The 18,637-nt window shown below is 39.3% G+C and overlaps 1 protein-coding gene across 7 annotated transcripts in view; it reads right to left on the reverse strand.

The window, feature by feature from the left end:
- The window catches only part of MTMR3 (myotubularin related protein 3), a 126,643-nt gene that overhangs the window by 59,795 nt on the left and 48,211 nt on the right, over nucleotides 1-18,637 (reverse strand). For 6 of the 7 annotated variants that reach the window (XM_018060995.1, XM_018060998.1, XM_018060994.1 and 3 more), the window contains one exon: nucleotides 308-361. The exons of the other annotated variant lie outside the window; for it this stretch is intronic. The gene's annotated coding sequence lies outside the window, so the exon portion shown is untranslated. The remainder of the gene's footprint in view (nucleotides 1-307; nucleotides 362-18,637) is intronic. 7 annotated transcript variants of the gene reach the window in all.

The following is an 18,637-nucleotide window of genomic DNA, read 5'->3' on the forward strand; positions in this document are numbered from 1 at the left end:
AAGAATCAAGTTGCAATTTAAAAGATCATGTTTAAAACTATTTTAAACAAATGATTAAGGCTACAACTCATTTAATCTCAACTTTAATACAAGTTTCTAGGCATAGTGTATTATACTATGGCAATGGCTCGAGTCCTGATGGTGGGGAGAGACCAAATTTTAAGATTTAACATTAAAGTGAACATACAAGAGTTCACTTAAATGCCCACAGACAAACAGGGCCCCCAAATTCATCTGTCAATTGTCTTTTGCTGCCTCAAAACAGCAGAGTGTAGTAGAGGGTGAAGGGTAGGGGGAACAAACTTACCAAATAAAGTCTGTCTGAAGAGCTTTTTCTATTTGAAGGTTTCACAAGAAAAATCTGCAGAAGAAAAACCAGTAGTTTAACAATGACAAATATCCTAAGTATCCAGTTAAGCCACTTAGATTTTCCCACTAGACTTTTCTCTACAAGCTGGAATGCCATGACAATACATTAATTTTTAAATTGCTACAATGTGAACTTCTTAGTGAACCACATTTTAGAATACTTAATTGTGCAAAATGGGCCAATTTGGGCCTTAACATGCCTTTAGAAACTGTGGAACCATACAGACAGAACGCTCCCAGAACCTACAAATACTCCTCTTTAAGAGTTTTGCTCTGTCAATCAAATATCATTTCTGATGGCTTCTCAGGTAAATCTTTGCCACTAAAAGAACAAGTACTTTGAAAAACTAAGAAAATCGCAGGAGATCTAGACTTGGACTCGGTGGTTGAAGTTGATGTGTGCACGTTATTGGCTTCTCTACCAAGGGATCTTTTTGGTGTAAGAAAGATCAGAAGGGCAAAGTGTAGTCTAAACACAAAAAACTCCTGTCACAAAGAGGCAACATCTGACCCTTACAGAGCCAAAAGACCTCGTCAATCTACTGTTTAATCACTAAGTTATGTCTGACTCTAGCTACCCCATGGACTGTAGCCCCCCAGGCCAACAATACTGGAGTGGGTGGTCATTTCCGCCTCCAGGGGAATCTTCCGATCTAGGAATCAAACCCAGGTCTTCCGCGCTGCAGGCGGATTTCCTTTGTAAAGACTTCTCTCAGTATTTGCAGACAACTTATCCTTTTGAGCTGTTTATGCGACGTAAAGTCACATATATGAACAACCCTGCACAAAATATCCAAGTCCTAAAATCAAGGAGTCGGTCAACATTTTGCATTATTCTCACAATCTCTGAAAACACTTTTTATACAAGAACCATATAAGAGGAGGCTAAATATGTAAATATAAAGTGTTCTAACCAAAGGAAAGATATAAGCATTTGAATGCAGAGTTCCAAAGAATAGCAAGGAGAGATAAGAAAGCCTTCGTCAGCGATCAGTGCAAAGAAATAGAGGAAAACAACAGAATGGGAAAGACTAGAGATCTCTTCAGGAAAATTAGAGATACCAAGGGAACATTTCACGCAAAGATGGGCTCGATAAAGGACAGAAATGGTCTGGACCTAACAGAAACAGAAGATATTAAGAAGAGGTGGCAAGAATACACAGAAGAACTGTACAAAAAAGATCTTCATGACCCAGATAATCATGATGGTGTGATCACTCACCTAGAGCCAGACATCTTGGAATGTGAAGTCAAGTGGGCCTTAGAAAGCATCACTATGAACAAAGCTAGTGGAGGTGATGGAATTCCAGCTGAGCTGTTTCAAATCCTGAAAGATGATGCTGTGAAAGTGCTGCACTCAATATGCCAGCAAATTTGGAAAACTCAGCAGTGGCCACAGGACTGGGAAAGGTCAGTTTTCATTCCAATCCCAAAGAAAGGCAATGCCAAAGAATGCTCAAACTACCGCACAATTGCACTCATTTCACATGCTAGTAAAGTAATGCTCAAAATTCTGCAAGCCAGGCTTCAGCAATACGTGAACCGTGAACTTCCAGATGTTCAAGCTGGTTTTAGAAAAGGCAGAGGAACCAGAGGACAAATTGCCAACATCCGCTGGATCATCGAAAAGGCAAGAGAGTGCCAGAAAAACATCTATTTCTGCTTTATTGACTATGCCAAAGCCTTTGACTGTGTGGATCACAATAAGCTGTGGAACATTCTGAAAGAGATGGGAATACCCAGACCACCTAACCTGCCTCTTGAGAAATCTGTACGCAGGTCAGGAAGCAACAGTTAGAACTGGACATGGAACAGACTGGTTCCAAATAGGAAAAGGAGTAAGTCAAGGCTGTATATTGTCACCCTGCTTATTTAACTTATATGCGAGTACATCATGAGAAACGCTGGACTGGAAGAAACACAAGCTAGAATCAAGATTGCCAGGAGAAATATCAATAACCTCAGATATGCAGATGACACCACCCTTATGGCAGAAAGTGAAGAGGAACTCAAAAGCCTCTTGATGAAAGTGAAAGAGGAGAGTGAAAAAGTTGGCTTAAAGCTCAACATTCAGAAAATGAAGATCATGGCATCCGGTCCCATCATTTCATGGAAAATAGATGGGGAAACAGTGGAAACAGTGGCAGACTTTATTTTTGGGGGCTCCAAAATCACTGGAGATGGTGACTGCAGCCATGAAATTAAAAGACGCTTACTCCTTGGAAGAAAAGTTATGACCAACCTAGACAGTATATTCAAAAGCAGAGACATTACTTTGCCGACTAAGGTCCATCTAGTCAAGGCTATGGTTCTTCCTGTGGTCATGTATGGATGTGAGAGTTGGACTGTGAAGAAGGCTGAGCGCTGAAGAATTGATGCTTTTGAACTGTGGTATTGGAGAAGACTCTTGAGAGTCCCTTGGACTGCAAGGAGATTCAACCAGTCCATTCTGAAGGAGATCAGCCCTGGAATTTCTTTGGAAGGAATGATGCTAAAGCTGAAGCTCCAATACTTTGGCCACCTCATGCGAAGAGTTGACTCATTGGAAAAGACTCTGATGCTGGGAGGGATTGGGGGCAGGAGGAGAAGGGGACGACCGAGGATGAGATGGGTGGATGGCATCATGGACTCGATGGATGTGAGTCTGAGTGAATTCCAGGAGATGGTGATGGACAGGGAGGCCTGGCGTGCTGCGATTCATGGGGTCGCAAAGAGTCGCACACGACTGAGCGACTGAACTGAACTGAACCACTTTACAAGTAGTATTTTTGTCTCCCAGTAACTTAAATTCTACAACTCAGGCTGGGCCACATTAACATGCTATATGGGAACTAAGGCTATTCATAATTTGCAACTTGAGATACAAAATATACTACTATCAATACTGGTTCTGTTGCTTAATGAGGTATAACACAGTAGAGCAGGAAAGTTTAAAGGTTTTAAATCTGCACGAACTTTTGTTGCTAAAGCATAGTTTTTGCTTAGTATTTGAAAACTGAAATACAAATTACAATTATTTTCATTTTTCCTTTATACTACAGTAAGAGTATTATTGACTTTTTAAAATTATGTCTGTAGGTACACTGTATCATCTATGAACTTTATTTAGGATAATAAGAAAACATTTGTCAAAAAGAACAGATGCTGGGTCTCTTTGTCTTAGCTACTGAAAAACAACCAGATAAGACAATATATTAGTATATGATGGCACATTCCACGGAAGCACTAAATGCGAGAAACGATGAGACATTTCACCGTAAATGCTGTAGCACTCTGATACTTCTTGGGTCACTCCAATGACATGCAAGTGCTCAGAGTTCAGAGAAAGAGACAAGCAGGGAGGCTTCACAGGAGGCGGAGAAGGACTTAGTCTTACAGATTAGGTGGAATTTAAATAAAAAGAGGGGAGGTAAGCCAAGTGACATGGATACTAATGCCACAGTGGGAAGAGGACACATTTTAAGCAACAGAGAGTAGGTTAGAATAGCAATCATATTCAGGGAAATTAGACTAAAAAGACAGCACACACTGTGGGCCTTCAATGCCAGGCCAGTGAGTTCAGATTTCACTCGACGGCATAAAACCAGAAGCTTCCTGAGCAGGAGAACAACACAAGAGTGGTCGCATGAGAAAGCAGCAAGCAGGATGGTTTGGAGGGGAAAAGTCACTTACGATATTTCCAGACTAGGAGTTCAGATAGGAACTGCTAAGAGCCCAATATCTTAATGATAGTAAAAACGCAGAGGCACCACCAGAGTGGAAAACGTTAATTGCTTAAGCTTGGTAATCAATTAGGAATGAGAAAAGGAGGCAGAGCAAGTTGGCGAAGATAACTGCAAAATCCAAGCCCTGTGGTGAGCAGAAAAAGAATGGTTTTTTTAAGAACCGAAGAGCAGCTTCCAAGGAAGCAACACCAGATAGGATATACTGGCTTTAAAGGTGGCCTCACAAATAAATATATGTCCAGCCAGTAATTAGGGGTAAAATGGGATTAGATTCAAGAGACAGGTCAAAGCTAGGGGTAAGAATGAATTAATGGTGTTCCATTTCAAAGAAATTACTATCTACTACAAGAATCATCTGACATAGTTTCAGAAATTACTTGGTAATTTATTCTGTCAAAGATAGGATAAGTCCATTAATAGCAAAGTGTGTAAAGGTTCCAGAGGTGCAAAGCTCTAAGACATAGACCAAACAACAGGATGACTCAACGAAAGGCTCAGGCAGGTCTGCTTCAAGGCCAGCAATGACTCCTCATACCACAACCAAACACCCCCTTAGCTGGAAACAAGTATGCCACTGTCAAACACTGCCAACCAAAGTTTAAAGACTGCCCGTGGCTCTTCGGACTATCTGCCCGATAAAGGCATGTAGAGCAGGTCTGAAGGAAGCTCTCTGGTGCCACAAGCTACTGTCTCGTGAAGCCTGACAGTATCCCGTGGTACCAGCCATGCGTTTGAAGAGGTAGAATGTAAAGTGGTTATGCTAAATCTAAGCAATAACCTCACGCGTCTAAGACCATGGATTCTTAAGCACATTAAGCACTGAGGAACAACCTGGGCAGCAATGTGGAGTAAGAGTTAACGATGGTCACTTTTGCGTTCCATCTGGGGAGTAGTGTTAAAAGGGGGGGCGGGGGGACTTTCTGAAGTTACCTGATGTAAGAGGGTAAATTGTTTACAACCATGTAATATACTATGGATTGAATTTTATCTATTTTAAGAGGAAACTAAAAAAATAGACATACTTGATTATTAAATACTAAAATACAAAATATTACTGTACACAAGGTCCTTCAGGAAGATAATGAGAAAATTATTACGAGGAAGGGCATGGAGGCCCCGAGAAGGCTAATGAGGACTGGACACCTGCAACAATCTGCCGTCATCTTAGGCCACTACTATATCCACTTCAACAAGGGCAAAGAGCCACACCAATGTGGACCATTTCTGTAATAAAATAAGGGAAGCTAAACTACAAAAACCAGTTAGATTAAACCAAATACACAAGGAAAACTTAGAGACTCAAGTCAGTCCTCCTATAATATGGGTAGGGGGGTGGGATTCAGGGGAAGAAAGGGAAGCTAAAGCAGCACTTTCGGGGCTACAGTATGCTTTCACTTCAAAAGAAAAAAGAAACTTTTCCCTACAGACCTGTCTCACTTTCAAATGTAAGAATAATTGAGAGTTCAAATCTTTAAGAAGACAACACTGAGCCATTTTAAAAGAATCTTTTATTTTCACTGTATGTGAAAGAAATGGCTTTTCCTGCACATGTATTGCACACTAAGAAACACTGACAGCAAGACTTGACTGTGGAGGCAAAATAATTAAGAGATGGTAATTTTCAGTAAGTGGCTTTACGACTGCTACCACTCTGGGTGGGCTCTTCAGGTTCCCAGTGTTTCCTCATGTGTGCCTAGTGACTCTGGATATCTGATGTACGACATGACCTTCCCAAACTAGGATTCCATGGCATGTTGGGGAGATTATTCCATGGTGGAGAGATGATTTAATCACTAGTAAATCCCAAAACTTATCAGCTGAGTAAAACTACTGTGGTTTGGTCTTACTCCCTGGACAATATCCCAAACCTCAAGCTTTCTAAAACTTTTGCTGCTGAAGTCAACTATAAATGAAAATAAAAACCAAGAAACAGTTCAAAAGGCATGGCTGAATGCTCTCAATTAGACTTTTTCCCCCTACTTATAAGGATCATGTTTTTCAAAAAAGTGGAAAAAAAAAAAAAACAACTAAATGTGAAATTGAGTCAGTGTCCTGGTGCAGTGACACTTCCAAATGAGATTAATTTACTTAAAAAAATAAAATAAAAGATGCTGTATGTCTTTCCCACCTCTTTCAAAGACATTAAGGTCTGTGTGTTTTCAGGGACCCAGACACAAGCTCACGATGAGACTATGCATTCCTCTGCCAGCTGTAGACTACAGATAAGCAGTTAAATTATTATCGTTTCCTAAGCAAAAAAACAACCAACTTCTTGAAAAACAAAAATCCAGTAAGTTGTTCAGAAATGGTCAGATGAACTGTTATAATCTAATTTCTGTATCAAAGAGCAATAAGTCTCTTGAACCAGCAATATTTATGGCAATGTTCACTCTAACAAGTTCTATTTCAATAGATAATAACCAAGCATCGATCATGTATAATTCTGTGAATACATTAGTAGTACAAAAATGTGGTTCATTCTATCAGTTTTATTTTTTTTTCTCAAATGTGGAAAAGTTCCAAATACATTCCTCAAAGGAGGTGCTGCTGTAACACACAGAATTTCAGTTACTGATCAATACTTAGGATCATTTGTCTTCACTTAAGTGACAAACATTGACAGCTGCTTTTTCCAAAAGGGACCCCAAAATATGAGAAGTCAAAAGCAAAGAAATTGTGCTCTAGTGTTCTTAGATATTAAGATCTGACTGCATTTCAGGTGTACCTTTTTGCTTTTCACATCTCAAGAAGGCAAAAGGAAGCCCTGACCACCTTCTCAGAAAGATCAACTGTGATCAAATCAACCTTAGCAAATTTTATTTGTACCTTTTAAAATCACTTATTTCTTACAAGTGTTTCCCTTTTAAACTTACTCCCTATAGAAAAGATAGGAAGAGGGGAAGCATAAATCATGCATAAATCATACATGATGTCTTGGTGAAGACATTTTCTTTTTTTCCTTTTGATTTTTTAAATTATGCAAGTATGATAACATTTACAGGAAACTTGGAAAATACAGAACAAAGTTACATATAGTTCCACTATTACAATTATTTTTAAGTAGAAGATTTTTAGTTTGAGTTTCAATATCTAACTCTCAAAAATTAAAAGAATGAATATACAGAAAAGTAGGATACAGACCTGAAAAGTTCAGTGAAGGCATTTTCTGGTGGTGACCAGAAAAGATTAAAACTGAAGACATGATACAGTCTACTAAAAAGGGTAAAAATAATTTCAAGAATTGTTTTAATGTTTTGACTTGCTCTACAATCACTTCTATAAAGAAACATCCACTTCATACTACCAACTCAGATATAGTAAATTATTAATAGGATTATAAATTTCTATCAGTAATTTGTAATGTTATCTTCTGACTCTCTATCCTCCACCAAAAGTCACAAGGCAGATATTATTTTACTACTGAAATTAAGAATTTTAAGTTTAGCTTTGTGAGGCAACATTTAGGTTCACCATGGTAAATGGAGAGATGTTCCCTAACACCTAAGAAAGAAAAAACAAACTATCAGAAAACAAATACTTAAGTTTTGGTTATTGACAGAGAAAGTCCAGGCATTCAAATCACTAGAAATTAATTGAAAGCCACGCAAGATCATTTTATCTAAGTGCCAGGGGTAGTTCAATATTTATAACTGCTATGGAAAGATCAGAAAGACCAGCTCCGGTGTTGGGAAAATGTTTGACTTTTGTTTCTTTGACTAGTTCCAAGGCCTACCTTTGGGAAATTAATAAAAGAAGGTAAATTCCTGCACACTCATTTATGTCCTGCCACTTGCTCTCAGTTAACTTTTAGTGAAGAGGAAAGAAGTAATTTTGTTTCCCCCAGCCCCCCTTTCTCCCTACACTGTCCCAAACTGAAGTTCTCATGGGCAATCATAGGGCAAATGTTCTATTTTTTAAAAAAGATTCCTACTCAGGAAATTCATACCTCAAGGAAACTTACAATTTCCTAATTATAACCTTATAATGACTTCTGCCCCCCTTAAAACATCATGTGATTATCTCAACAGAGCCTGCAGACTCTGACCATGCCTCCTACAAGTCCAAGAACAAAATTATAACTGCATTTTCCTGGACAAAACACTGAAATAACCAACTCCTACCTATGAAGATGAGCAGTTTTACAATAGGTTCTCAAAAGGTTTTTTAATAAGGCTTAAATTATGAGCTCCAATTTCTTATGTACTCCAACAGAAAAAGACCACTAATCATGAGACAGGTAGCAAAGAACAAAACCTTACTTTTGTTAAAGGCAACTAAAATATTATGCAAAATTCAACTACCAATGTCATTTTGAAATGTGCAAATTCACACGGTTTATTCCAATATGCTTTGCTTCTGGACCCTGCCCTAAAAGGGCAAGAACATTCTCCAAACCCCACCCTTTTTATACCAATCCTCTGCCCTCAAGCTGGATAAGAGGTTTCTTTTCTAGGAAGACAGCAACTTAGTTTGAAAGTCAACTTACCATAGAAATCAAGAGTTCGCCCATGTATAAATGACATGATTTTCCTACTAGGCCTAGGTACTTGGGATGTTCAAAACCAATTCTAGAAAAATTTGGAATTAAACTACACTCAAAAAATAGCTATCAGCATTCCAAACCTAGCTAATCTGTATATTGCTTATTAGTTTATCAATAATATATAGGAATATTAATGGTCTTCTCTCCATCTACAAACAGATTCTTCAGAAAAGTTGTGGTTCCCTCTACTTAGATTTATGCAGAGTAATAGGCAACAAAATGGACAAGGACCAGAAAGCTGAATGAAAATGCAAATCCACCCTTTAAGCATACAACTTAACAATGAAGAGAAGAAACAGATTTTAACTGCTGTCATCTCGATTATAAACTGTCCAACTCCAGATAGCCAACAGGCACATTCAGAGAAGAGAGACAAATTCCAAGAGTAGAGGCTATATGTGCAACAAAAAGAATCCACTCTTACCCTGGTCCAGTTATGTGTGCTGTGCTTAGCTGCTCAGTTATGTCCAACTCTCTGCAACCCCATGGACTGGAGCTCACCAGGCTCCTCTGTCCATGGGGACTCTCCAGGCAAGAATATTGGAGTGGGTTGCCATGCCTTCCTTCAGGGGATCTTCCCAACCCAGGAATCGAACCCAAGTCTCCCATATTGCAGGCGGATTCTTTATCATCTGAGCTACAAGTGATATTCTGGCAACTAGGCAGGGGGCTACTCATATTTTTGAAAACAAGCCAGTGAAGACCCAAATAACCTCTCATAACCACACACGACCACATGGGCTCTATTTAAAATGGTGAGCTCAAATATCCACTCTTTTGAAGCAGTACTCCTCAATTATTAAAGAGCCAAAAGACCAGAACACCATCTTCTTAAGAATCCTTTTAGGACCAATACAATTCAACAGATGCCCAGAAAACAACCCACCCTTTTAAACTAGTGACATTTATTTCATATAAACAGAGGGAAACATGTAACTGCCATTGAAATATATGTAGGGATAAAAAACTTCTTCAGCTAAAGTCAAAAAGTAGAATTCAGAAAATGCTTTACTTAAAAGGAGAACAAAAGTCCTAAGCTAATAAGAAATAAAGTTGTCTTATTAAGTAAAGAGGATTCTCCTTAAATAACTGCACTTAACCACTTTAAAAACCTTAGACAAGTCATAGGTTCAAACTGAAGACAAACCAAACCATGAATTTTAAGAATTCTTAAGCTATCATTTCGCTTAACCCATTAATCAGAAAAGGTGATGGGGGCTTTTTTAAACAGCACATTGGCTAAATTACTTGTATTTATACAAAACACATTAAAATACAGGTATTAGTAAAATAGTTATCTAAAATAAAATTAAAAACTGTTGAAACACACAGCCTAATATCAACCTATTCTAAACACACTGCGGAGTCTAAGGATATTGCTTAGACATCAAAAAACTTAAGTACTAGGACTCCGCTAGTGGTCCAGTGGTTAAGACTCAGAGCTTTCACTGCAAGGGGCACAGGATCCATCCCTGGTTGGAAACTAAGTTCCTGCATGCCGCATGGTATGGGCAAAAAAAAAAAAAAAATCCACACAGGCAAGTAACTGGAATTCTCAAGTTTCCAATAAGCATGTGAACGTAACTACTAAGAATACCACCACACTTTCAAGATCAATCTGAGCCACTCATGTTTCTTGCATTTTCCAACATGAAACTAAAGGAAATAAAGTTCAATGAAACTCAAGTCTAAGAAATAATGCATCACTCAAGCTCTCTGGTAAATATCAGGCCTATGAATGAATGGACAACATATCCTGTACTACTTTCATTTTTACCCAGGACACACGTATGCTAACATGCAAAGCAATATAAAGACCTTGGGAAGAGTTTACACTTCTCTACTGATTTACTCTTCAACATCTAACCTAGCCAGAGATCAAATGGCCAACATCCACCAGATCATAGAAAAAACAAAGGGAATTCCACACACAAAAAATCTACTTCTGCTTCACTGACCACACTAAAGCTTTTGACTGTGTGGATCACAACAAACTGTGGAAAATTCTTGAAGAGATGGGAATTCCAGACCACCTTAAATCTCCTGAGAAACCTGTATGCGGGTCAATCAACAGTTAGAACTGGACATGGAACAATGGACTGGTTCCAAATTGGGAAAGGAGTACATCAAGGCTGTATATTATCACCCTGCTTACTTAACATATGCTGAGTACACATCATGCAATATGTCAGGCTTGATGAATCACAACCTGGAATCAAGACTCCGAGGAAAAATATCAACAACCTCAGATATGCAGATGATACCACTCTACTGGCAGAAAGTGAAGAGGAACTAAAGAGTTTCTTGATGAAGGTGAAAGAGAAAAGTGAAAAGGCTATCTTAAAACTCAACTTGCAAAAAACTAACATCATGGCTTCCAGTCCCATCACTTATGGCAAATAGATGGGGAAACATGGAAACAGTGACTGATTTTATTTTCTTGGGCTTCAAAACCACAGCAGATGGTGACTGGAGCCATGATATTAAAAGATGTTTGCTCCTTGGAAGAAAAACTATGACAAACCTCAACAGCGTATTAAAAGGGGACATCACTTTGCCGACAAAGGTCCGTATAGTCTAAGCTATGGCTTTTCCAGTAGTCATGTATGGATGTGAGTGTTGGACCATAAAGAAGGCTGAGCACCAAAGAACTGATGCTTTTTAACTGTGGTGCCAGAGAAGACTCTTGAGAGTCCCTTGAACAGCAAGAAAATCAAACCAGTCAATCCTAATCAACCTTGAATATTCATTGGAAGGACTGATGTTGAAGTTCTAATACTGTGGCCACCTGATGCAAAGAGCTGACTCACTGGATAGACCCTGATGCTGGAAAAGATTGAGGGCAGGAGGAGAAGGGGGTAGCAGAGGATGAGATGGTTGGATGGCATCACCGACTCAAAGGACATGAGTCTGAGCAAAGTCTGGGAGACAGTGAAGGAAAGGGAAGCCTGGTGTGATGCAGTCCTTGGAGTTGCAAAGAGTTGGATATGACTTAGTGACTGAACAACATCAACATCTAACCTAAGACTTATATTCTACAATATATAGGTATTTTTTCAATTGTTTCCATGGTATGGTATACATACTATTGGTGATATGTGAGATGGTTTAAATGTAACAAATGCCTTTAAAATATATATATACTTGTGCTAATGAACACTGGAAAAAACACCCTTCATTCTATTGACTCTGAAATGCCGTGGAGTTCAAGGTACATAATCAAACTTACACATCATCAAAGAAGGAAAAAAAAAACCTACTTCATCTTAAGATAAATTACCATTTGGTATACAGATACTGCAAAAAAAACCCATCATGTAAGTAGCATATTAAGGAGGCGTCTGGGAGACACCGCACTAGCACGCGCATGTGCGTTCATCCGACTCCGTGCAGCCCACGGGCTGCAGCCCACAGGCGCCTCGGTCCAGGGAGTTTTCCAGGCAAGAATATTGGAGAGGGTTGCCATCTCCTACTTCGGGGGATCTTCCCAACCCAAGGACTGAACCCGTGTCTCCTGCATCTCCTGCACGGGCAGGCTTTACCACCGAGCCACCTGGGAAGCTCTCATATCTCACTATACGCTAATGCAAATCCTTCGTAATACAAACTGCTCCTTACCTGTCTTTCCTCGAGTTGCTTTATTCTCTCATTTTGCTTCATAAGACCTACTTTTCCAGTCCATTAAAAGTCTGAATCCATTCAAAGCAGGCATGATCAGGGCCTCAAACATCCAGTCCTCCCCTACAGAAACGACAGCTTCTCTCTCAAGGTTTCTGCTGCTACTACCTGAAAACTTCCACCACTTCCCCAGTCCTGACAGCGATTGCTGGCACAGCAGCAGAATACCAGACCTACTTCTGGACTGTCAATGTAGCACTTCCAACTCCACGTATTCCAAACAGAAGCCACCAATGGCCTCCCTTCCCTCTCCACACCGTATCTTCTTTCTTAACATTTCACTGGGACTCCTGGTCAGCCTAGGTCTTCAAGGCTGGAAACTATCTGACACTATTTCCAACAGCATCTGCCACCATCTCCCATCGCTTTCTCTGAAATGCACAATTATCATCCTTCCATTTCACACCACCAGTACTGGTCTAGCAAACTGGTTCTCAAGCATTTGTTGAATTAAATTTATTTAGACCTATTACTGAAGAAACAAAATAACCAGCTAAGAAATGATTCTGGTCAATTCCTCTTTCGAACATTACCTGGCATAACCATCCTGTCAACAGACATTTTAATAAAATGTCCCTCTCAAAAAAGATATGTGCTACCGCATACATGCCCAGAATGAACAACTTGAGGCTCCTGACAACCTTTCATGCATGAGTTTCTGTCACTGCTACTACTTCTGCCTCGTTTACACATCCCACCTAATCCTCCTGGATAACTGCTACATCTCCTTCCAGGCCTCCCTTGTAGCTCAGCTGGTAAAGAATTCGCCTGCAATGGAGGAGACCCTGGTTCAATTCCTGGGTCCGGAAGATCTGCTGAAGAAGGGACAGGCTATCTACTCCAGTACTCTTGGGCTTCCCTGCTGGCTCAGCTGGTAAAGAATCAATGTGGGGGACCTGGGTTCGATCCCTGGGTTGGGAAGATCCCCTGGAGAAGTATGGAAAGGCTACCCACTCCAGTATTCTGGCCTGGAGAATCCCATGGACTATAGATCCACGGGGCTACAAAGCTGGACACGACTGAGCAACTTTCACTTTACTACATATCCTTAAATATCTGGTTTGAAAACAGTAATTTCACTCTGAAAGTTTTCCCTTCAGAGTTCAATGTACAGTTTCAACATAGCTCTATTTTATAACAGAGCTCACTACATGCCATTATAATTATTTACATTTCTATTTGTCTAGACTATGATTAGCGACATAGGTAATTTTCCTACTGAACATCTGAACTCAAGGGCCATACACAACCTGTTAACAAGATGCATTGCAATACAAATTACTAGGTAAGAACACAGTTTTTGGAATTAGACCATTTTGGATGTGAATTTTGGCTCCAAACCTATTTGAATCACTTTGGGAAGTTCACTCAGTCTCCTCATCTATAAAATGGAGATAACATCAATACGTTTTCTAATCAGTGTTCAATGAATACTAATTCTGATGAGGACAAGAAAGATACTCAATGACCGCTTTCTGGATTTTAAAAAAAAAAAAAAAAAGGCACAATTTAAGTCAATACAAGAAATTAACCAGAGCCTTCTATTACCTACCCACTGAATAAACGTTTCAAGCACACCCATGCCCATTTAAAACCTCTAATTCTAGTTCTTACCATAAATCCAACATTTCTACCTGCCTTTCTTCATACAGAAAAAATCCCTGGGACTGACAGATGTGTAAGTTTCCATTATTCGTTATAAACTTTCTAAGTCCAAAATTTTTTTTTTAAGTAATGTGATTTTGCTGAAGCAAAAATGTTAGTTGTAGGCACTTGAGGCTAACCAAGAAGAAATAACTGACTGAGCCAAGCAATATTAACCGCTGCTCTCCACACATGCCCAACTCTCAGGACACTCAGTGCTTGTCAAGGTCTAGCGCATACCTCTCAACAAGGCCTCCCCAAAATGAGGCTCTTCCTTCTTAATGACAAGGTCTCCCCCAAACGAACATTGTATTCTTCCCCTCTAGGACATTCTATGTTCATTCCAAATTCCTTGCCATTGTTTATGTTACTTCCTATACCCAGGCTGGCCCTTTCTTCACCAACCAGATCCCTAGAGCTTCACTAATAATCCAAACCACTAAACTTTCATTGCATTTTTCCAAGTATACAGGATTTAACATCTATTCTCTTTTGCCCAGGTCTACTTCTTTCCCTCCCCCAATTTTCTCACCCTCCTCCTCCTCTTCCTCCTTCACACTCTCAAATACAGAAGCAAGTTCCCTCAAGAGCTACTCAAAATGTTCTGATCCATCAATGACATGTCTCTTCTTAAAGCACAAATAATCTTCCTAAAGAGGTTTGCGGTATCACTGATAATACTGTACAAGCAGGACTCTCTGATCAAGCCACTCCTAATGCATCCTTCTCATGTTCCATTCTTTGTGTAATAATTTTGCTTCTACCCCCAAAATTGGACTCCCTTTCTTTTTCTCAACTTTTTCTTAACAAAGGTGAGATTATAAAACTGTTTCTTCCAATTTGAAGCCAAGATAACTTTTCCATCATATACATTTAATGCTTTCTAATAACTGGCAAAGATCCTCTCAACAGTACTGCACCCACATGCACAGTTGACTCTACAGAGTCAAAAAATATAGAAGTACTATTTGGCATACTACCTGAACAACTGAATTATTTTTTTTAAAAAGCTGGACTTAAGTGATGGCAAGAACAAGGTGAGAAAATACTCTCAAAACAAATAAAATCTCACATTAATGCGTCAATTGTGGCAGCTGTTAAGCATCTTTTACTAGCAGCTAACTCATATTGAGCATCTCCCTCTGCCACACACACCGCTGTGTTCATACACTCACCCACCGATGAGCATTCAGGCTGCTGCTACCTTTCAGCTGCCACAAACAGTGCTATGGACTCTGCTGTGCAAATGCCTGTTAGGAGGCCCTGACTTTCCTTCTTTGGGTAGACGCCTGAGGAATGGGATTCTTGGATCCTATTATGATTCTGTTTAATATTTTAAGGAACCACCAGATTGTTTTCCACAGCAGCTATACTATTTCACATTCCCATCAGCAATGCACCGGGGTTCTAATTTCTCCAAATCTGCATCAATACTGTTCCAATTTTTGATGACAGCTATCCTAATAATGGGTATGAAGTGGTTTGAGGTTTTGATTCGCACTTCCCTAATGATCAGTTATACTCACCTCTTTTCGTGTGCTTACTGGCCATCTGTGTAACCTGTTTGGGAAAATGTCTATTCAAATCCTTTGCCCATTTCTAGTTGGGTTGTTTTACGGTGTTGTGATCCTCTATATAATCTAGCTATTAATCCTTTATCAGACATAATTTACCAATATTTTCTCCAATTCTTTAGGTTGTCTTTCCTCTGTTGACAGTTTCCTAGTTCTTTCTTTTGCTGCCTGTGTTTCTGCTGTCATACCAGAGAAATCTGCCGAACGCAATGTCACGAAACCTTTCCCCTATGTTTTCTTCTAAGAGTGTCACAGTTCCAGCTCTCGGGTTTAGGTCTCTGATCCTCAATTACTCAGATAATTTTAAAGCACAAATGATCATGTTTTTAATTTCATAAAAACTTTTTTCAAGTGTTGAGACTTAACAGAATCTATATGCTATAGAAACAGTCAATGATATACAAGATGTTAATTTATGCCCTGTTTACAATTTTTAAACAATTGGAAATAAGGAAACTGACAACCATACAATGGAATATTATGCCCTTCTAAGCACAGGAGTTGGGTGAGTAACCCAGGTTAACTGAGTCATAGCCTATTCTGTCAACCCCGTGATCCAAGGGGGAACCAATGAGAATCCTCCTCAACGACAATCAGTTCACCGAGTCACCCTGGACCTACCACAGTGAGTTCAAAACAGTAAGGATGGTTTTGAGTTTTTAAGGGAAACAGCAATAACTGACATCTAGTAGACCACACAAATGACTATCTGAGGTCATTCATAATTTCACCATTAACTCACAAAACATTCCTTTCAGTGACATCATTTCTTTAAGAAGCAGGAGATTTAGCAGCTGCTATGATGAAAAGCAAGCACCATGTAACAATCAGTGTGGAACAGGAAATAGAGGTATAATGTCTGACCTGATTCTAAGGCTTGAGAATCTGTGCAGTATCCAACAGCCCCACATGCACAGAAAATCAAAATATTCTCCTTCAAATTGCGTGAATCAATTTTTTAAAAAACCAAACTGTCAGGAAATAAGTACTTAGGTTGTTTGGTCTTAACTACTTAACAAATGGAGCTGTTTTTTTGGCCAATGGGCAGGCACCATGGAAAATATTACCGAGACAGCTAATAAGAGACTTTGGACTATGCAGCCATGAACCAGGAGAAACCTGGGAGGATCACACCAGTGCCTAGAGAGGTGCAAAGCTAGAATACCTTAGACACTCCCAGTCCTCAGAGGCCCCAAGCTGCCTGCCACAGTTCTTCAATCACGTGAGCCGCTCCAGTATTCTGCCAGTAAAGCCATCCCTTTCTTTTTGGTTATTTAAGCTCTCTAATTCAGTTTCTATTACCAGCAACCCAAAGTCCTAAATAACAAAATCAGATGATTCAAACATTCAGCCTGATTTTCTTAGCAAAATCATCACTAATGTAGATCAGGGGTTGCTTGCTTTTGTGGGTGTGTTTTGGTTTTTTGTTTTTTTTGGTTTTTTTTTTTACACAATTTAGGGCATTACTTTAACTCAAATAGAAATCATTCTGTTTACTATTTCCTGAATCAACTGAACAAAGAATGCTGTTAGATACTGTATACTTAAAATTTAGTTTTAAAGTTTTGCACATATCTTGACAAAAATACCCATTTGAATTAATTTTTCATGAGATGACAGTATAAATCATACCACATTTTTTCTTTCAAACTCACATGAGAAATTAGAAAATTTCTAAGCGATCAAATTCTACTATACTCAAGTTACAGCTTCAAAGAATAAGTAAAACATTCAATTTTATGAACATTAAAAGTCAAATATTTTCTTAAATAATTGACTTCCAGAAATAAATTGATTTCCAGAAACAAATTCATACAGAACTCTTATTTACTTTATGAAGATCTGTTAATAGAAATCAAAGACAGCAGTGGCTTCAGCAATGAGAACAAACTACACTTCGTTTATTGCAATTGAGAGAAAGTAAACATTTCAAAAGTGAGAAAAGCTTAAGTCAGAACCATACCAATTAATAAGGGCAATCACAGCCAGTTTTTATGCCCTGTGATAAAGCATTTATACAGACCTACCTCCCTGGTGGCTCAGCTAGTAAAGAATCTGCTTGCAATGTGGGAGACCTGGGTTCAGTCCCTGGGTTGGGAAGATCCCCTAGAGAAGGGAAAGGTTACCCACTCCAGTATTCTGGCCCGGAGAACCCCATGGACAGAGGAACCTGGCGGCTACAGCCCGTGGGGTCACAAAGAGTCGGACATGACTGAGCGACTCACAACAACAAACAGCATGTGGACTGTGAGGACTACCGAGTTGCATAAACTCCCAGAGGCCTAGAGATGGAATGAGAGAAAAGAAATAGAGATTATACTCTTTTCTAAGTGAACATTTAAAGAAAAAATACAACTCGTTAATCTCATTGTACTTAACATCAAGCCACTGAGGTCTGAACACCCGTTTGCAACCCGCCAGCAGTGTCTGAATCAGTCAAGCAAGAAGAACAAGGAGGAATGGAAGCAAGAGATAAGAGAAAGAAAACAGGGCTCCAGGGGATAATGTGTATTAAAGAAAGAATCAAGTGATCTTTATACCATGACACCTATGCATCAATTTAGGTTAATCATGTCCTCCTCCCAATGAAGAATGTTAACTCCTAGTTTATCTAGTACGTCTCGGATTCTAACCTTTCCCATACAGTCAAATCAGTTAGAAATTTTTTTCTAAATTCTTTTCATCCTAATGTTTCAGCAGCCTGTTTTTAACATTATTCCTTTTGTCACCCAGCGGGCAGACCCAAGAGTCACTCAAGATTTCTTTAGAATTCGAATTCATCTTGCATTTTCATCCAACCTTGAACAGAGCTAAGATTTTTAAAATACATTATAAGATATTTCAGATTATCACACTGGTATGAAATGGCAGTTTCAAGGAGCTTTAAAGTTTGTTGAGGATCCTTCATCCCTGGTTTTCATTCCAACACTGTTGCACATTTCTCTTGCATCCATTTTTTAAAGATTTATGTATCTATTTACTGACTGTCACACAGCTTGTGGGATCTGTAGTTCCCTGACCAGGGATCCAATGCAGGCCCCCAACAGTGAAACTGCCAAGTCCTAACCACTGTACCACCAGAGAACTCCCTCCTGCGTCCATTC

Source organism: Capra hircus, chromosome 17 (genome assembly GCF_001704415.2).
Source record: "Capra hircus breed San Clemente chromosome 17, ASM170441v1, whole genome shotgun sequence".
Lineage (NCBI taxonomy): Eukaryota > Metazoa > Chordata > Mammalia > Artiodactyla > Bovidae > Capra > Capra hircus.